At 41.7% G+C, this 21,229-nt stretch overlaps 1 protein-coding gene and 1 long non-coding RNA gene across 2 annotated transcripts in view; one reads left to right on the top strand and one right to left on the bottom strand.

Moving 5' to 3' along the window:
* The window catches only part of LOC129624625 (uncharacterized), a 41,427-nt gene extending 36,693 nt beyond the window's left edge, over window positions 1-4,734 (top strand). Inside the window, exons 2-3 of the long non-coding RNA XR_008701076.1 lie at window positions 3,444-3,629; window positions 4,525-4,734. This is a non-coding gene — a long non-coding RNA (uncharacterized LOC129624625). The remainder of the gene's footprint in view (window positions 1-3,443; window positions 3,630-4,524) is intronic.
* GPC6 (glypican 6) overlaps window positions 1-21,229 on the bottom strand; it is a 1,245,321-nt gene that overhangs the window by 218,383 nt on the left and 1,005,709 nt on the right. The gene's annotated exons all lie outside the window — the stretch shown is intronic.

Here is a 21,229-nt window from a genome sequence, read left to right as displayed (position 1 = left end):
TTCTGCATTGCAGGCAGATTCTTAACCATTTGAGCCACCAGGGAAGCCCATAAAATACTCAACATGTCAAAATAAGGAGACTGCTTCTCATGTGTCATCACTGAAATCCAGTCTTAGTTATATCCTTGTGGCATCACAAGGGAAACCTTGCTGTTTGTTTCTTTGGGAAATAATCCCAAACTCACAGAAAAATTGCAAAAATGGTACAAAGAACACTTGTATACTCTCTACCCAAAATCATCTATTGTTAATATTTTCTCATTTGTTTTATCAGCTCTCTCTCTGTCTTTCCTCTCTTCCTCTTTCTCTGTCTCTATTTTTCTCTCTTATATATATATGAGAGCGACTATACATACATGAGTATACTCATATATGCAATTTATACTACTTGAGAATACTATTTGAAACTATATGTGAGTGAGAATGTACACTCGTTAGTGTGTGTGCATGCTTGTCCCTGTCTGACTCTTTGTCACCCCATGGACTGTAACCCACGAGGCTCTTCTGTCCATGGGATTTCCCAGGCAAGAATACTGGAGTGGGTTGCCATTTCTTTCTCCAACACATGTTAGTCCATATGTGTTAATATATGTAACTTACCTTGTTTGAGACTAAGTTGCACACTTGGTGGCCTTCACTCTTAATATTTCAGTGTGTATTTCCTAAGAGTAAGGATACACTCTCATGCACCCCCAAGTACAGGTATCCACCTCACCAGATTTAACACTGACACAACACTTTTATCTAACCCACTGTCTATATTCTAACATGTCACCGACTCAGGAATATCCTTATAGCATTTTCTCTAAAAAGGGTCCTGTGTAAGGTCATGCCTTGTATTTCAGAGTCATGTGCCTCTGTCTTTTTTAGCTTGGAACAATTCCTTTCTCTGTCTTTTTTATGATACTGGCCTTCTTACAGACAATAATCCCTTAACAGGATCTATTAAGGGCTCCTGAAAGAGGGTGAGTCCAGTGGAAAGAATGGACTTTAAATGCAACCATGTACACAAGTAACGTTTAAAGTACAGGGTAGAATTGAGGCAGGGCCAGTGTAGTCATCAACCCAGCATGGGGCCAGTTCTCCAAGACAGACCATCTCTAGACTGTTGTATCTTGGTTTTGCATTGGATGAAGACCTAAGACCCATTCAGCCAAATTGGTTATCCTGATTATTATGGGAGCTGTAAAAATGTAGGCATCCTGCCACATGATAACTAAGGAACTAGACAGGAGCGAGAAAGAGAGAGAGAGCATCTCTATCAATTATAATGTATGCTGGGACCATTCGGTGCCCCTTGAGGATAGTGGTTTTTCCTGTGGTCATGTATGGATGTGAGAGTTGGACTATAAAGAAAGCTGAGTGCCAAAGAATTGATGCTTTTGAACTGTGCTGTTGAAAAAGACTCTTGAGAGTCCCTTGGACTGCAAGGAGATCCAACCAGTCCATCCTAAAGGAGATCAGTCCTGGGTGTTCATTGGAAGAACTGATGAAGCTGAAACTCCAATACTTTGGCCAGCTGATGTGAAGAGCTGACTCATTTGAAAAGATCCTGATGCTGGGAAAGATGGAGGGCAGGAGGAGAAGGGGACGACAGAGGATGAGATGGTTGGATGGCATCACTGACTCAATGGACATGGGTTTGGGTGGACTCCGGGAGTTGGTGATGGACAGGGAGGCCTGGAGTGCTGCAGTTCATGGGGTAGCCAAGAGTTGGACACGACTGAGTGACTGAACTGAGAATAGTGCTGGGCTTCCCAGGTGGTGCTAGTGGTAAGGACCTGCCTGCCAATGCAGGAGATGTAAGAGATGCAGGTTCAATCCCTGGGTCAGGAAGATGCCCTGGAGGAAGGCACGGCAACCTACTCCAGTATGTTTGCCTGGTGAATACCATGGATAGAGAGAGGAGCCTGGTGGGCTATGGTCCATAGCGTTGCAAAGAGTCAGACATGACTGAAGTGACTTAGCACACACGCACAAGGACAGCACTGTGATTTCAGCAGAAAATACAGATGAGATCATCACAATGTTGCTGTCACCTCACTAGGAAATGCACACTCCTCTGGCCACAGTAAACAGATCGAGGATCCCTCTGCTCTCATGTGAACTTCACATCTGTCTTCCTCTTCACTGTCCATCCTGAGACCACTTTGTACAAAAGAAAGAGACTATTTTCAGCACAGTTAAGATGCCCACATGCTGATTTACCAAGCAGAAAATGAGGAATAATAAAGAAAACATCTGCCATCACCTGGGCAGTTGATGTTGGCACAGTGTCTTGAATTTCTACCAGGGATCATGCCTCTTGATGAAGTCATAGGACAGAGCTTCTGGGTGATATATGGTGAAGCCTTAGCAACAAACATTAGGAACATTCACATTTGCAAGGATGAACAGGAACCGTGGGGGCACTTACAGTCATGCATGGACTGTGGTTGTTTCTCTGTCTAGTAGGAAAGAAAGAAACAACTACAGCATCAAAGGGACCAAAGGGAGAGAGGATGGATTCAGAGTCACCTACCAGACTGTGATTTGGAGGAACACTCACTGGCCTCTCTAAGCCTCACTTCCTTTATACTAAGGGGCTCTGATAACAAGTCATAATGAAATGAGCTAAGCATGCACGCTGCTTATCAGAGGTCTGGGCGACACAGTGGGTAAATGATGCGTGTTTGTTCCTGTCTAACGACAGGCTCCCGGGAAGCAGAGCTTGAGACACAGATTGGATACACATGATGTATGGAGGAAAGGCTTTTAGGACGTGCAGAGAGGAAGATGCTCAGCAGGGTTGTGGTCTTGGTAGGGACAGAGTAAAGGGACAAAGTAGGTGATTAAATAGTTAATCCCACTAGGGGACTGTAAGCAAAGAAAAAGGTATGGGAGAATCCTGTTAAGTTAATGATCACTCAGGAAAGCAGGTTTGTTTAACCATAAAGCCAAGCAGGCTTGCTTAGCAACAAAACCATGCAACAGAAGTCTGAGACATGCACCCAAACAATAAAACAATGGGAGCCTGAGACCCACATCCTGCTCAGCGAGCTCAGTAAGTTAATGATTCCTAGGACACGCTTCTCTGGGCACTTTAAAAACAGAATATAAGGGAAAGGTGGCATTATACTGAAACCTGAGATGACATCATTTTTAGTATAAGTTACTGCCTTTTTGTATCTTGTGTCTTCCACTGTACCATGACAGTTCTGGCTTGACCATGTAGGATTAAGAAAACTCCGATGGCTCTGGTAAAGAATCTGCCTGCGATGCAGGAGACCTGGGTTCGATCCTTGGGTTGGGAAGATCCCTTGGAGAAGCCAGTAGCAACCCACTCCAGTATTCTTGCCTGGAGAATTCCATGAAAAAAGAAGCCCAGAGGGCTAAGGTTCATGGGGTCGCAAAAAGCTGGACACAACTGAGCAACTAACAAGTTCTCTTTCTTTTCATGACAGTTCCAGCTTGACCATGTAGGAATAAGAAAACTCCACCCCACATGGAGGAGAAATGGATGGTGGAAGCGTGGTGTCTACTCAAGAATGATGAAGAAGATGGGCTTATCCCCCTCCCCATTCTCCTTTGGTTATAAAACTATAGTCCATTAAGTTTTCAGGGCATGGCACCCTCTTGCCCACCCACTGGTAAGCCTCACAAGCATCCTATTCTAATAAATCAGTTCTTATCTACCACTGTGCCTCTTGCTGAATTTTTCTTCTTCTTATGTGCTGAGGCATAAAGAATGAGAGATCCTTGAAGCCCCCTGCCCCCCACCCCCCAGACACATTTCAGTGGTTTTAGCCTCAGCTGAAGACTAGTTTGAGCTTCATCTGAGGGGGAGCTCTGGAGCTCAGATTTGGTCCAAGTTAAGATGAGAGATGCTGAAGTCCCAATACTTTGGCCACCTGATGCAAAGATCAGACTCATTGGAAAAGACCCTGAAAGATCGAGGGCAGGAAGAGAAGGGGATGATAGAGGATGAGATGGTTGGATGGCATCACCAACTCAATGGACATGAGTCTGAGCAAACTCTGGGAGATGGTAAAGGGCAGAGAAACCTGGCCTGCTGCAGTCCATGGGGTCATGAAGAGTTGGACAGGGCTTAGTGACTGAACAACAACAACAAGATGAGAAAGTGGGTCAGACACTTGATCCTGTCTTAGCTCCTGGCTGTGGAACAAGGCTAAGTACCTCTCCCAGACAGAATGGCTGCCACAGGGTTTCTCCAAAGAAGGGGCATTTGTGAGCAGGGTTTTCTCAGAGAGCAGGAGGATGGGGGTGGGTGCACTGGCCTCTGAAGGGGTCTGGGTGAGACCCCACAGCACCCACTAGCGTTCTCTTATCCCTTCTCATCTGAACAAGGGAAACTTTAGCACACAGCCCTCGATTCTCTGTAACTGAAATGGCTTCATTGTTATCATTTTTATACTTTGGTTGAAAGAAGCAGCCACTCACATCACAGAACTCTCTGAGGCATGCTGGGCTAATTGATTCCATGGAGACAGTCTTTTATTATATTAAAACTCCTCTGGTGCCCAGAACAGATGACACCAGCCAGGAGGAGAGGGGCCCATGCCTGTGGTCAAGCTTCAGATGATTCCAGTGACCCTGGACTGCTCTGATTCACCCCAGTCTCCAGGAAGAGGTGCAGAACTGGCAAGGGCCGGGACATTCAAAGTCGCCGTCAATTACATCACTGCCCTGCTTCCCTCCCCAGCATCCTCAGTGCCCGGCCATGCCTACTGCACATTTCCCTTTCTAGGTCACTGAGTCATGGAGTCACTTGGGATCGTCATCCTTTTCTCTGAGACCTTGGCAGGGGGATGGAGCAGGGCAGGAAGGTGTGAGCAGTGGCGGCTGGGTGAGTGGAGAACTAATTTGCATTTATTTCTCACCCTGTTAACTGGCCTATCATTTCACTACTCACACAGTCTGGGGGCTCAGTGTGAGTCTAACAGTTATTTAGCTCATCAAAGGTAGTATGCCCGTAAAATTGCAGAGACACTGGGCAAGGCTGGGCCTGGGAACTCACAGATAACTTTTATATTCTGTATTACAAGGTAAGGCACAAATAAGTTAACCATATTTTTTCTCCAAAACATATATATATGTAATTTATTCTTATGTATTATATATTATGTATTATAGCATTTTAGATATACATACATATGCATACACACACACATATATATGTCTATATTTTTCAATAAAGTTTTTTAATCTTATTTTTGGTCTTTCTCTCCTTACTGGACTATAGCTTCATTTGGCCTATTTTGTTCACTCTTGTAACCCCAGCACCTTGAATAATGGGTGTTTCAGATCCCACAGTGGACCTCCAATAATTATTTGTTGCATATATAAATTCACATTAAAATAAATTCTTAGATTTGAATCAGTCTAAAAAAAATGTAAGGGTGATACTAAGGTCCTCTATTTTAAAAGCAAGACTTGTGTAAATAATTAACATTACTTTTTAAAGGAGTACCTTTCTGGCAGAGGTGCCGGTGAAGTTCATAAATGCTTAATCTATGCTGAAAAAAATTTGAGTTATGTGGCCTTCTACCTTCTGATTCATCATTCCATTTTCTGTTTCTTAGCCCTACCATAAATTTGAATCAGTAATTCCTGCCTTGATCAATTTGATGTGTAAGGAGGGGGGCCCATCAAGTTTGGAAACAGAAATGCTAAGTTAAAATTCCAATTATGCAGATGATTCACTGCGTGAGACATGCCTGCCTCAGTTTCTAGTGTGTTCATTCTGCCCCAAGCCTCTCTTTCAGGGAAGGTACATATGTTGCCTGAAGCAGAGAGACAAGAAACCTGCCTCCTGTATTTTGTTTTCTCTTCTTCTATGGAGTTCTTATGAAGTAGCAGGAGATGGACTCCTGAATCTTCCAAGACTATTGTTCTAAATTATTTTTAATCAGCATATTTAAAAATGACCAATGAGAACTGGCAAAATAAAAGTCTAGATAAAACAAGACAACAAAGGTGAAAAGCAGATCTTATATTTTCCATTTATGATTTTTGCTTAAGAAAATTGTGGCAATCATTATTGTTGATTAAAACATTATAATGGGTGAAAGAAGAAGGCATTTAAGCAAAGTCTAGCTCCTGTCTAAGGGTCTTGGGAAAACCAATAAACCCAGCACATTTTCCAGCCATCTTCCCGTCTGAGAAAACACGTGGTGGTGGAGTTCACTCCAGTTTTAAAACAGAAGCATATACATGTGCGTATGTATAACTGAATCACCTTGCTGAGCATCTGAAGCATTGTAGGTCAACTATACTTCAATAAAACATATATATTAAGAAAAAAAGCAGAGACATAAGACTTTCTGTTTACAGAGGCAAAGCTGGTCACCTGTACACCTAGACAAGCACACAGAACCAAGTGTATGTGTCTGCAGCCCCAGCAAAAGCTCTGCATCTGCAGCCGCCTGGCCTTGACCCTCCCAAGGACAACAGGCCAGCTCTCGGACCAAACTCAGCTCACCAAGCCTTTCTGCAAATCAGCCTGTGCCTTTGTAAAACAATTCCAGTATCATGAGCTTCTGCCTTTTCCGGACATCAGTCCCCCTGCCGTATCCCAGTTTCCACGATGGGAGCCTGTCAGGTTTCTCTGGGCCTCACCCCCTTCCTTGTCCCCACACCACCCAAGCACATACCTTGCCAGTTCCCTTTGGGGGTGGAGGCACTAACTATTGGGTCTCCACTGCCTGGCTCGGTGATCTCGTAGCTTGCATTTGTCCTGAGGTCACTTTTACAGAGCATGATGGGGCAGGGGTGGGGGGAGTAAGCCATGCAACCTCTCTGGGCCTCAGTTTCCACTCCAGGAAAGCGAGGATAATCTTACTTATTCCTTGGAGCTGCTGTACAGAGTCAATGGAACAATGCATGTAAAACCTGGTGCCAGAAACTTAGCAGGTGCTCAGTGAGAGCTAGTGGCAGTTAGTTTACGTACCCAACCACTTCAAAAAAAAAGAGCAGATGCACTCTAACAGTCACATCACTTTTATGAGGTCTCCTAAATTGTAACTGAATTAAAGTTACAAAAGCCAGGTGGCACAGTGCAAAGACTGGAAGTTCAGAGGCAGATATATTTGATCCTGAGTCACCAGTAAGCATCAATGAGACCTTAACCACATCACTTACCCCCCTGTCTTCATCTTTGGACAAGAGGTTACGTTACATAATGCCTCAAGTCCTTTAGCTCTAAATTTTTGATTCTTTATGAAAAATAAATTCTTCATATAGTAGCAAGTATTATCTTCAATAAGCCCCCCACCCCAATGGTGAGCATAATAATCAGGGTTTTAGGGCTCTTCTCCTGCATGTTGGGAAGAGCGTTGTGGGTCCCTGGTGTAAGAGGACATTTGACAAATGAGTCCAAGGGATCTGTAATACAGTGGATCTCAAAGTGTGGTTTCCAGATCAGCCGCAACTGTTGGGTTCGCCAAAAAGTTCGTTCAGGTTTTTTCCATAATATCTTACTGGAAAATCGGAATGAACTTCTAGCCAACCCCATACATCATCTGGGAACTACTATGAATGTCAGATCTCAGGTCCTGTCTCAGACCTACTGAAGGAGAAACCCTGGGGGTAGGCTTGGCCATCAGTGTTTCCACAAGCTTTCTGGTGGATTCTGATGTTCCAGAGGTGAAAACCATGGTGCTAATCTGTGAAAGCACTGAATCTCTCTCTCTCTCACACACACACACGGAAAACCTTCACTCTGAATTAAGAAGATAGATATCGTAGAGTAAGGACATTTATCCTACCTTATGGACTTGTCCCCACTAATTTCTAGATGTTTTTAAAAAGAACTCAGAATTGCCTATTGACCAACTTCACTTCCAGTAGATTATTCCATTTTGAAAAAGAAACGTATGCCCACTAGAAAATTAAGCAAATTGCAAAGGACAAGTAAACATTGATTGCTAAGGGAGAAGGAGGCCACTTATCGTATTATCTCTTTTGTGAAGTCACTCCCTCTGCTCTCGGCTCATTCTAGACATCTCACATTTTAATACAGTGAGGATGCCTCCAAACAGCGGTTTAATTCATTGATTTTTCTTGCTATTTTCATTATCTACTTAAGGACACGCTACATTTATTGAGGCTTCAAAGACTGCATTCGGTGGATTGTGTTGCCGTTATGTGAAGGAGGGTATCAAAAAAAATACAAATGGACACCACTAAACAGCCTCTTTAGCAGTGCAGAAGAGCAGGCTCCCAACAGGCAGTGAAACCACAAACCAAAGAGCATAGGTCTTAAGGAGTCAGTGCTCACACATAATTAGCACCAGAGGAACCAACGACTATTTACAATGCCAGTTATGGGATTGGTCTGGGTAAAACCCCCATCCTCCCAAATCTCCCAGCAATACCTCTGAGCTTTATCACCCACCTCACACCATGCCTGCTCCCTTACCTGCCTCCTGTCAGAGTCCCACCCTCTAATCAGCCTACAGTGGCCTCCAGCCTCCACATCCTTCTCCCCACGTGGCCTTACTAAATCCTGCACAACAGTGGTTCTTCTGACACCTCATCAGGGCACTCGGTTTACACCCCAGCCTTCCCTGTTGGGATGCTCAGCACCTTGGGATGAGGCAGTATTTTTTTTTTTTGGTGAGGGTGGGGAGGTGGGAGATTCAGTTCAGTTCAGTTCAGTCACTCAGTCGTGTCTGACTCTTTGCGACCCCATGAATCACAGCACGCCAGGCCTCCCTGTCCATCACCAACTCCCGGAGTTCACTCAGACTCACGTCCATCGAGTCAGTGATGTCATCCAGCCATCTCATCCTCTGCCGTCCCCTTCTCCTCCTGCCCCCAATCTCTCCCAGCATCAGAGTCTTTTCCAATGAGTCAACTCTTCACATGAAGTGGCCAAAGTATTGGAGTTTCAGCTTCAGCATCATTCCCTCCAAAGAAATCCCAGGGCTGATCTTCTTTAGAATGGACTGGGTGAATCTCCTTGCAGTCCAAGGGACTCTCAAGAGTCTTCTCCAACACCACAGTTCAAAGCATCAATTCTTCGGCGCTCAGCCTTCTTCACAGTCCAACTCTCACATCCATACATGACCACTGGAAAAACCATAGCCTTGACTAGACGGAACTTTGTTGGCAAAGTAATGTCTCTGCTTTTCAATATGCTATCTAGGTTGGTCATAACTTTCCTTCCAAGGAGTAAGCGTCTTTTAATTTCATGGCTGCAGTCACCATCTGTAGTGATTTTGGAGCCCCCAAAAATAAAGCCTGACACTGTTTCCACTGTTTCCTCATCTATTTGCCATGAAGTGATGGGACCAGATGCCATGATCTTTGTTTCCTGAATGTTGAGCTTTAAGCCAACTTTTTCACTCTCCTCTTTCACTGTCATCAAGAGGCTTTTTAGTTCTTCTTTGGTGGGAGATTGGGGGGCGGTGGGGGGCGGGTGGTGGAAATCCCAATAGCAGCATGATAGGTTCTTGTGTGTATCAAATGAAATGATTGTATTTTCTGGTTATGTCTTCCTTTTTATTTTAAGTGTTTTCTTCAAAAATTGAAGTATAGTTGATTTATGATGTTTTAGGTATACAGCAAAGTATTCAGATACTCCTGGTGGTTCAGACAATAAAGAATCTGCCTGCAATGCAGGAGACCCAGGTTTGATCCCTGTGTCAGGAAGATCCCCTGGAGAAGGGAATGGCAACCCACTCCAGTATTCTTGCCTGGAGAATTCCATGGACAAAGGAGCTTGGTGGGCTACAGTCTATGGGGCCACAAAGAGTCGGACGTGACTAACTTTCACTTTCTCAGATATACACACACAAACACACATTCTTTTTCTGATTCTTTTCCATTAGAGCTTATTACAAGATATTGATTAAAGCTCCTTGTAACTTTTGGGGGGGGAGATATTTTACCCCCCAAATAGTGGCCTTGTTAGGAGGTTTTCAAAAAAGATAGAGAAAAAAGAGAATTTCCTAGTGCTATTACTCGCCAAGAAAAAAATTGGAGTCAAAAGCAAAATTTTTGTCCTGTTGTGCTTTCTCAGCTATCTACAGAACTAGTAATTTTTAAAGGAAGCCTGTCAGAAAGCTTGGGGACAGAAATTAAATTAGTTTTCTTTTTCGTTTTGACAAATGGGTTGTAATTAGAGTTCATTTCACTTCTATTTTTTTTTTTTTTTTAACCTTTTGGAAGTCTATTAGAGATCAGCACCTTCCAGGGAAAAACATGAACTGGGCAGAGGTGGGGGTGGGGGACAACTCTCCACATATACAAACAGTGCTGGAGAAGCACTGCAGGAGCACAGAGCAGGTGGTCAGGAAGACCTGTGAGTCAGGAAAGTGAGGGAGTTTTCACTCCTCCTACTCAGGACATGTGTGACCATGACTCAGCCTGGTGTCCTTTGGATTTTTCCTTTCCCATCCAGCTTCACTCTCTCAAAATAAATGCCAGTAGAATACCCAAGAAGACCATGATGGTGGGAGAAGGGAGGAGAGTTATGAGGAACATTTCCACTGCGTGGGAGATGGTTTGGAAGATGTAAATGATAGAATCCAGGCTGGCTTTAGAACCAACTTCTCTGAGCTCAAGAACAAAGACAGGCAGGACAGAGGAGAGCCTGGGTCACTGCCAAGGAAAAGCTGCCATCAGAACAAGGTGGTCAGAACTAGAGTCTGGGAAATGGAGGGGTTGGTGGGATGAATTGGGAGGTTGGGACTGACATATATACACTATTGAAACTATGGATAAAATAACTATATATAAAGATAACTAATGAGAACCTACTGTATAGAACTCTACTCAGTGCTCTGTGGTGACCTAAATGGGAAGGAAATGCAAACAAGAGGGGATATATGTATATGTATAGCTGACTTCACTTTACTGTACAATAGAAACCAACACAGCACTGTAAAGCAACTATACTCCAACAAAAGTAAAAAAAACAAAACAAAACAAAACAGATAAGTATTGGATAGATCAAGGAAGCATTTTTTCTGCAATTGGCTTCAAGAAGAAGAAAGAGGAAAGTGAGCAGCAACTAGAAGCAGGATTGAGTTCAGCCAAGTTTTTTTGCAGATTGAATATTGCTTAGCTGAAATCCAGCTGGCACCTTGCGTGTGGGTACCTCTCAGCAAGGCAGGGGAACTCATTCTTTGCAACCATCTAGATCCATCATCCCATCTGTGCCCACCTATCCTGGCTGCACTCACCAAACGCCAAGCCCGGCTGCACTGAACAAGAGAGTAAATATAAATAGTGGGACTCTGAGAACTGCGGCTCAGAGATGCTGGGGAGGAAACCAAACCCCATTTTTATCTTAAAAGAGGATTGTAGGTGTAGTGGGTTTTTGAAGAAAAGAGCAATTACTTTAATGATCTGAATTTTCATTGTGGAAAAAGTGCATCCTATTAAAGGAAATGTGGACAGATTTCAACATTCAGAGGAAGAAAGAAAAACAAAGCCCACTGTCCCATACGTCAAATACTAATCGAGTATTTTTTAGAGTATTTCCTTTTGGTCTTTTTTGGTACACATAGACATTGAAAACTCTTGTTTAAATCATTGTTTGACACTACACATACTCATTTCTCATGATATGCACACAATTTATAAAATTACATCACTTTTCATCAAATGAATTCATCATAATGTATGTCTCATATTGTTGAATGATAATGCGAGATATGAAGAAAAGGTAAAATACCTAAAAACTTGGAAAGAGGATGATACAAGCCTTTGAAAGAACTTTAAACTAACTAAGGAGACCTGGAGATGTGAACCTAAAAAGAAGCATATGGAATTCTGGACAGGCAGAAAATAAAAGTATTTTTAAAGTTAAGAAGCAATATTTATTCAGAGGAAGAGGATAATAATTAAGGTGTCTTTCTAGTTGGTTATGTGATTTATTTTATTATTGTTGCCATAAAAATTATCTTATTTAAAATTCTTGTGAATTTATGTTTATTTTACAGAGTAGATTGAAAGAGTTGAAATTACTGTGTTAAAACATGGACATAGTATCAATATTTTTTCTTGCTTTGCAAAAGTCTCATACTCGTGTGTGGTCCACACAATATGTGCAATTGTGCCTATTTTGTTTTCATTTTGTCATCAGGCCACCAAACCTATTACTTATTTAAAGACTCTTTGCTAATTGAAATGGTAACAATTGATCCCTTCAGCTTTCTTTTCTTCCTACACTGGGTAGGTTTAACATTTTTAGTGCTTGCTAATTAACTTTCATTCTTTCTTTGACAATTATTGGTTTAAATCCACTAAAAAAAATGGCATTAAAGTGTTCATTTTTTGAAAATCAATATAGAGGAGCTCTTTCTATAACTGATGCATCCTGCTTTTCAAAGTCATATTTCCTGCAAATATTCTCCCCAGTGTCTGTATCTTGGTAGTTGATACACAGAAAGTGAAAGTGAAAGTGGTTCAGTAGTGTTCGACTCTTTATAACCCCGTGGACTATACAGTCCATAGAATTCTTCAGGCCAGAATACTGGAGTGGGTACCCTTTCCCTTCTCCAGGCGATCTTCCCAACCCAGGAATCGAATCCAGGTCTCCTGCATTGAAGGCAGATTCTTTACCTGCTGAGCCACCAGGGAAGCCCAAGAATACTGGAGTCGGTAGCCTATCCCTTCTCTAGCAGATCTTCCCAATCCAGGAATCGAGCCCAGGTCTCCTGCATTGCAGGCAGATTCTTTACCAACTGAGCTATCAGGCAAGCCCCTGATACAGGGAAGTTTTACCTTTTTCTTTCGTCAATCCTACTTTACAGTTTAGAAAGAAGCAATTCGGGTCATTTCAGTCACTTTTCTGAAGATGTTGACCTAAACAATTTACACTGTGTTCCCTCACATATTGAAATTGGGGAAGGAATGAATCATTCATCATGTCACACGAGGGTCATGACCAGACATTAGCCATTTAGCTGATTGAGCTGAATAGGATACTGAATTGATAACTTCTTCCTAAAGGCAAATCTGTATGGGTTTCTAATTCTAAAAATAGGACAACTCTAACCTTGCATATGAAAATAACCTGGTCCATTCTTATATTTCCCTTTTAAAAACCAGTTTGGAAACATCTGTCACTGGTAGTTTGCAGGGCTTTAGGTAGCACTTTTATGGATGTACAGCATCATATGAAGGAGTTCTGCAGAGTCGTAGATATTCTACTTTCTTGGTTACTTATGTTACCGGGATTCTGATTACATTAAGTATTCTTTCTTTCACCCCGGAGAAGCATACATCTGCTTCTGCTGACATCTGTTCTCCTTTGTGGGTTCTGAGGAAACATTTATTTCTTTTTTTTTGCTTTTCTTCCTGTTTTAGCAATGTCTGCTTCTCATCTTAATAAATCACCTTTGTTTGGCAATAACTTAATAGAGGGAGAATGCATAGCTAAAGAGGGAATGTGTAGCACAGAATACTGAATTCTGGACAAGATTCTTGGCTTGCTGCATGGTGTCTTCCAGACAGAACAGAACTAGCTTCATGGTGTCCTGGTTTCTTTTTTAAAGTGTGTGAATTGCTCAGTCGTGTCTGACTCTTTGCGACCCCCTGGACTGTAGCCTGCCAGCCTCCTCTGTCCATGGGATTCTCCAGGCAAGAATACTGGAGTGGGTTGCCATTCCCTTCTCCAGGGGATCTTCTTGACCCAGGGATTGAACCCGGGTCTCCCACATTGCAGGCAGATTCTGTACCATCTGAGCCATTAGGAAAGCCCTTCTTTTTTAAAGGAAGGTTGTAAGTTACAATATCCAGGTCATTAGTTTCCACCATGTTCCACACAGGGGAACAGGAATGGTGTATGAGTTAGGCCGGGTTCTACTCTACCAGAATAGTCCCTAACATTGGTCCTGCTACATCTCTGAGTCCCTTTTACTTCCCTCTTTGAAAGTTATATTTCTGAAGTCTGTGCTCTGTCTCCCTTCCAGGGGCACAGAAGACCACCATAACATCAGGAGAGGAAGTGAGGCAAGAGGTTCTAATTCCATGTCCTTAAGACAGAATTGACCTTTCTCTTCCACAGGCTCCTGAACCCCCAAGATGCTGCTCACATATCTGAATTGATTCAACAACCATTCAGAGCTGATTCAGCTGATAAACTGAAAGGGTCTTATTGAGAAAAAAAATCAATCATGAGAGCAATTGCCTAAAACTGCTTTAAGAATGCAACCTTGATTGGAACAAGATATTTACGATACATGTAAAGGACTTATATCCAGGATATATAAAGAACTCCTGCAAACCAACAATAAAAGGCATAGCCCATCTGAAAAAATGGGCATGAGAACTGAGCAGGCAAGTCACAAAAGGGAGTATCCAAATGGGTGACAAACGTAGAAGAAGGTGCTCAGTGTTATAGCTCATCAAACAAATGCACATTGAAACCAGAAAGAGAGTTCACCAGATGATTAACAGGGTGATGAAGACTGACAATACCAAGCACTGGCAAGGAAGTGGATCACCTAGACCTCTGGTACATCACAGGAGAGAGCGGAAATTGTTACAGTCTCTTTGGGGAACTGTTGGGCAGTATTTTTTTTTTTTAAAGCTAATCATCACATGAACTGTATGATCCAGTGATTCCACTCTAAGATATCCAAGAGAAATGAGTACATATTTTACCAAAAGACAGGAAATAATCCAAATGTTTATTAAGAGGAAAAAGGATACAGAAATAGTGGGATATTTATACAACAGAGCATTACGGAGCAGGAATCAGCAAATATGGCCCATGGACCAAATCCTAGTAAACAACCTTTGTTGGAACCCAGTTACACTCATTTACATATAGTCTATGGCTGCTTTTGTGCTAAAAGGTACAGTTGAGTAGTTAAGACAGAGACCACATTGCCCACAAAACATTTTTTTAAAACTACCTGCCCCCTGTAGAAAAAAGCTTGCCAACCCTCGCTATCAACAATAACTGGAAATAGACCACAGGTACAGACAAGAACATGGGATGAATCTTACAGATACTATGTTGAATGGAAGAAGCTAAACACATTGCTATAGAATTGCATTTATGTAAAGTTCCAGAACAAGCAAGACTAACTGATGGTTTTAGAAGTTCAACTAATAAGTAATATTTGGGGAATACACACAGAGGGAAGCTACGGGGAGCTTTCAGGAGCCCTGAAAATGTTCTGTATCTTGATCTTAGAGCCGAAGAATTGATGCTTTTGAACTGTGGTGTTGGAGAAGACTCTTGAGAGTCCCTTGGACTGCAAGGAGATCCAACCAGTCCATTCTGAAGGAGATCAGTCCTGGGATTTCTTTGGAAGGAATGATGCTAAAGCTGAAACTCCAGTACTTTGGCCACCTCATGTGAAGAGTTGACTCATTGGAAAAGACTTTGATGCTGGGAGGGATTGGGGGCAGGAGGAGAAGGGGATGACAGAGGATGAGATGGCTGAATGGCATCACTGACTCGATGGATGTGAGTCTCAGTGAACTCCCGGAGTTGGTAACGGACAGGGAGGCCTGGCATGTTGTGAGTCATGCGGTCGCAAAGAGTAGGACACAACTGAGCAACTGATCTGATCTGATACATACAGGAAGGTTTTTTTTCATGCATAAAAGCTAATCGAGCTGTACACACTTTACCTTTTTAATAGATCTATTACAAATAAAGAATGGATTCATGAATTTGCTTTCTCTTAAAGGGGTAGATTAGCTAAAACTCTCCATATACAGTTGCAGTTGAAAGGAAGAAACTTGTCTTCTTCTGTGACTACAAGAGAAATTGAAACCTTGGGATTTTGTTTTAATTGAGGTGTAATTGACATAAAACGTGATATTAGTTTCAGGTGGTTAACAATGACTTTATATTTGTATATATTACAAAATGATTGCTATGAGTCTAGTTAACATCCATCATCACATATAGTTATACATTTCTTTTTCTTATGATGAGAACTTTTAAGATTTACTTCTTAGCAACTTTCAAATATGCAATAAAGTATTAATAACTATAGTAACTGTGCTGTATGTGAAACTTCGTCTTTATTAACTAAAAATGAGGCTGGCCAAATTTACTTCACATCCAATTTATAAAGATATTATAATACATGATTTGAGAGCAAGAGCTTTTGCTCAACAGCATGTCATCTGCAAAAGAATGTCTTTATTTTTTCTTAAAGGCTTTTCTTTCTTCTTCACCAAACTTCTGCTTTGCCACACTATGTGCTCTATGCCATTGCTATTTCTAACAAGGCTTTACCAATTTTGTACTTCCTTGTTCACCTACATCTGTCTCTTTTTTCCTAGTATATTTATAGTAAATTGCTTGCACAACCCTTGGGTCTACATTAATTTATCTTTGAATGTTTTTCATTTCCCCTTTGTGTCCTTTAACTCCATTGATTTACCCTATTTGATATTTCTTCATTATTCTAAAATTCACTTGGCTGCTGTTCAACACTCTTATTTTTTCCCCTTTTGGTTGTCCCTGTGTCCTAATTACCAATCTAACTAGGTTATTAGAACTCTTGCACAGAGGTTTCCCACCCCCCACCCCCCCAAACCATACATTAGAATCATATCATATGGATCACTCAAGCTTAGTTAAAGATTGATTTCTTTCCAGCTTCCTCTTTTACATAGCACATAATTTAGTAATATTGTGCCCCATCTGCAAACCTACAGTAGTGCATGACTTATTCATTTTGTGTCATTTATTTCCAGAGAACTAAAATCATGTGAAACCAGTACCCTTTTCTATTACCATAAATGAAAAGCAGTAAGATGGTATCAATCAAGTAGACTACTGCAGTAGCTGATAATCAACAGATAATAAGAGATTAAGGTTTTTCCCTTTAAAGCATTCCTGAGCACTCTGCAGTTATATTCCCACCAATCTTCATAACACTGATGCAATAAACGAAAAATCACTAAGTGTTTATTATAGACAGAAGAATGGAAAAGCGCAGTGTACATGAGTTAACTGTGGTTTCTTCCACTTGCCACCAACTTGGCATATAAGAATCAGGACACCGAACATTAGAAGTAGGATATTTGATCATCAGGATCAAATGAGATGTTTTATCTTAGTTCAGATAGAGTAGAACAGATGAGATGTGATGATATTTTCAGAGCCCCAGCTTGAAATGGTTGGGGATAACACATGTGAACTTGGGTACTCACTGAAACTTCAAATATTGATATTTCTAAAACTGGAGAATTACTACCTCTCCTTTACACCACAAGGGCTTGGGATGAAGCAGCTCAAAACACCCTTGTGAAGAGTCCTCTTGGGATTAGTTTTATCATAAACTGAAACATTTTAGAGTTTGAAGGAATATTTGAAGTCATTAATCTAACCACTACACTGATATTGTACTTGAATTACCTGCACAAGATCGTCAATTACTTCTTAGACCACCACCTCCATCTCTATACACTCTAACCACAAAACGTTCTTCTTGGTCTGAATTCTACCAAAGAGCTGCACTTAACATAGAATTCCTTAGACGCTTGAACACAGCTTTTGTACACTCCTGAATCTTCTCTTTTCTGGGTCAATTTTTTTGTGCCATCTTCTTATAACATGGCTTCAGGTCCCCACTCAAACTTGGTTACTCTGTATTCCATGAGCTTCACTTGAGTCTCATCCTTTAAATATGTGGACACACCAAATAGAGTGACTTTCCAACTGCAGATTAACCAGCCAAAATTGAACCAGCCAAAATTGAGTCAGCTATTTCAAAAGTTGATAACACCCCAGAGTTTGTTTTTTTGATAAACATGGCTCATTGTTGGTTAATCATGCCTTACTCTTCTTCCTAACGACTGCTCAGCACTCATGGGTGCTCCTTATAGATACATTCAAGCTGACAGCTGCTATCAGATCCCGCCTAGGAAAAGTCACTGGTGATGGTTACCCAAACTTGATCCAACCTAATCCTTTTTGCTTGGATATGTCATGAGTTGTGCCCTCATTAAGATCTCTGTATGTGTATATGTATATGTGTGTGTGTGTGTGTGTATATATATACACACACACAGTCATATCCATGGATTTCTTTTACACTGTTAAGAGGCCTGGAAATGCATGTAATTTGGTCATTTATGTAAAAAGTGAACAAATGACCTCATTTGTTCAGTCCCTAAATTGGAGACTCTTTAGTTAGAGCTGGGCTTGACGAACTTTTACTGTAAAGATTCAGAGAGTAATTTTTCTCAGTTTTGTGGGCCACATGGTCTTTATTGCAATGACTCAACTCTGCTGTTGAAGTGTGAAGGCAGCCATAGACAACATGCAAATGAATAAGCATGGCTGTGTTTCAATAAAACTTTATTTAAAAAAAACAAGCAGTGGGCAGGATTTGGCATGTGGGCCAATTTCCTGTCTGTGCCTTTGAGTATCTGAAAGTATTTTGCAATGATAACATTGCATGAAAATGGCATATTCTTAAAAAGATTTTAAAGATGAATGAATTGGGTAACAGAGAATATGATCATTGGTGAGATGAATTAATACGTGCTATGGAGGTAATCTCCCTACTCATCTCTCAATGCAACAAATGGACTCTCTGAGATAGCCATCTTTATTTGGGAAAAAGATTTCAGTAACAGCTCACTTCTTTCATTTGTCTTCTGGTGGCTAGCTTCATCACATAAATTTGATTATAAAGATCCCATAAAACTCAAGTCTAACAAAAATCTTTATTATCATTACCCTTTGTGCTCCAGGGCAGCCTGAAGCTGAGATGAGCATGTGTGTGCAGTTTGGTGGGGTGTAGAAGCAATGTCTCAGTCTTTCCAAACCATTCACCTAATTGACCCAGCCTCCTAGATTGCAAAACAAACCAAGAGTGTCCATTGAAGTCACATTTTTACCACTGACAAAATCACTTATGGACTTTGCTCTCATGTGGTGGATAAATACCCTTTCCATACGGAGTTTCTGCCATAGGACTTTGCAGTCTCATGGTTTTTGCTGTTTGGGCTGATGTAGGGGTTTCTTTCCCCCAGATCTCTGTCATTTTAAGATCAAGAAACACATGGATGATCATCAAAGCACGTGGATGTACTTTTCATGCCAATTTGTAGCTCGGCAAACACGTTCTGAGCACCTACTCCGTGCTACATGCTATGAAAGATGTTAGGAAATCCGAAATGATAAACTAGGGCTTCCAGGAATTCAGGCTGGTAATAACTCAAATGCAAAGAGTCTCTTGGTTTTACCCCCTAGCAAAATCCCTTTCTTTAACTCAGGCATCCCCTATCATGAATATACCTTGGAATTTTCCATTTTCCCCTGGGTTAGCTTCCTTAGCATTTTAATCTAGGAAGCATTTGTTCTTTTGAATGTCATGCAGTGTGACAAATTAGTTTTCTTACTTGTACTAAAGCACTTAATAAGCTGCTTCTCCTATGCACCCTACTCTCTCCAGGTGTTCTCATAGTAAAAGTATAACAGCTTTCCTAATTCCCACCGAGTCTCCTGTTTAATTTGAGAATATTCACAAAACAAAGGTGAAAAGATGACAAAAGCATAAAATAAAAGGTAGATCTCAAATCTATGCTATCTTGGCTGTGTCTTCAACGGATGTATAGGGGTCGATCTGCTGGCGTGCTGAGAAAAACCAGTCTTACTTATTTATCTAGACAATGAATAATGGAACCAGTACATCAGGTCCTGATGGAGGCCAATGGCCTTTCTATAGGACCAGAGATGTTGGGAAGATGGATGTTTTGGCCTCCTCCATCTCGACCATGCCCAGGTGGAAAGAATCAGAAACATTAAAATCACATTTAGCTACGTTAAAATGGCACACCCATTTTCCCTAGGGAATAATACAGGAACCAGAAAGCCAATTTCTTACACAACACAGTCTCAACATTAAGAACATCCTGTACATGTTTCTTTGAGCTCTGGACATACAATAAGCAGAAAAAAATGACACAATCCCAGAGACTATGTGGGTAAGTCCCATTCTTCCCAAATCTCGACTCTCAGGGTCTTTGTTCAATGGCCCACATTATATGTGGTGGTTCAAACGCAGTCACAGGAGAGTTGTTACAATGTAACTCTGCAAATTCAATGTTAAAAAACTCTTGTGATCTCACTTTCATTCTTTTACTTTTGCAAACATTTTGGTAATTCTTTTCCTTTTTTTAAAAAGAACTCGAGAACATATTTTATTTTTATGTATTTATTTTGGCGGTGCTGTGCAGCATATGGGATCTTAGCTCTCCAACCAGGGATCGGACCCATTTCCCCTGCAGTGGAATCGCAGAGTCCTAACCATTCAACTGCCAGGGAAGACCCCGTTTTGGTAATTCTTAAACTGGCATCTTCTGACAGGTTCAAGTTAGTATGTGTGTGTGCGTGCATGCTCAGTCTCTTCAGTGGTGTCCAACTCTGTGTGACCCTATGGGCTATAGCCTGCCAGATTGCCCTGTCTATGGGATTCTCCAGGCAAGAATACTGGAGTGGGTTGCCATGCTCTTCTCCAGGGGATCTTCCCTACCCAGGGATCAAATCCGCATCTCTTAGGTCTCTTGCATTGGCAGTCAGGTTCTTTACCACTAGCGCCACCTGGGAAGCCCTTAAGTCAGTATATACCTCTGAAAACATGAAAATCCAGTCAGAATTTGAAGATAGCAAAGAGTTAACACTTGTGGGGAAAAGTTAGTGCCCTAAAGGAGTTAGCTACATTCCCTTTTCAATTTCTCTGTCTTCTAGCTAACTTTCCAAACAGATTTAATCACTCTCGCAGTATCAGTCACAATCAGAATCTCTCCCCAATGGCCAGCGACTCGGGTCTGAGGCTGCCAGACAGCCAGCAGCCACCTTCCAGACCCATCACTCAGCCCTACCAGCTCAGTCCCTCTGGCATTCTTCAGAGGCTGATTTACTGGCATGAATAAATTCCGAGAGCCCAAGTTAACATGGGGCCATTTCAATGAAACGAATGGTGAAGGTCATCAAATATGAGGGTTTGATTGCCATCCAAGGAACATGGGTTGTTTGAAGTCTACTATTCTCTTTTTTTTGGTTGTGCCATGTAGCATGTGGGATCTTAGGTGCCCGATCAGGGATTGAACCCTCACCCCATGCATTGGCAGTGTGGAGTCTTAACCACTGGGACCATCAGGGAAGTCCCAGGTCTACTGTTCCTTGCACTGGAAAGGAAGGCTAGGATTGGAATAACTACTGTTGCCATTGCTTGTATGCTACCACTTTCTGGTTGCAAATCATGTGACTGTGTTTTATTTCAGAGCACTC

Source organism: Bubalus kerabau, chromosome 12, assembly GCF_029407905.1.
Source record: "Bubalus kerabau isolate K-KA32 ecotype Philippines breed swamp buffalo chromosome 12, PCC_UOA_SB_1v2, whole genome shotgun sequence".
Classification (NCBI taxonomy): domain Eukaryota; kingdom Metazoa; phylum Chordata; class Mammalia; order Artiodactyla; family Bovidae; genus Bubalus; species Bubalus kerabau.
Note: the sequence above shows the minus strand (reverse complement) of the source record. Positions and strands in the feature narration are given on the sequence as shown.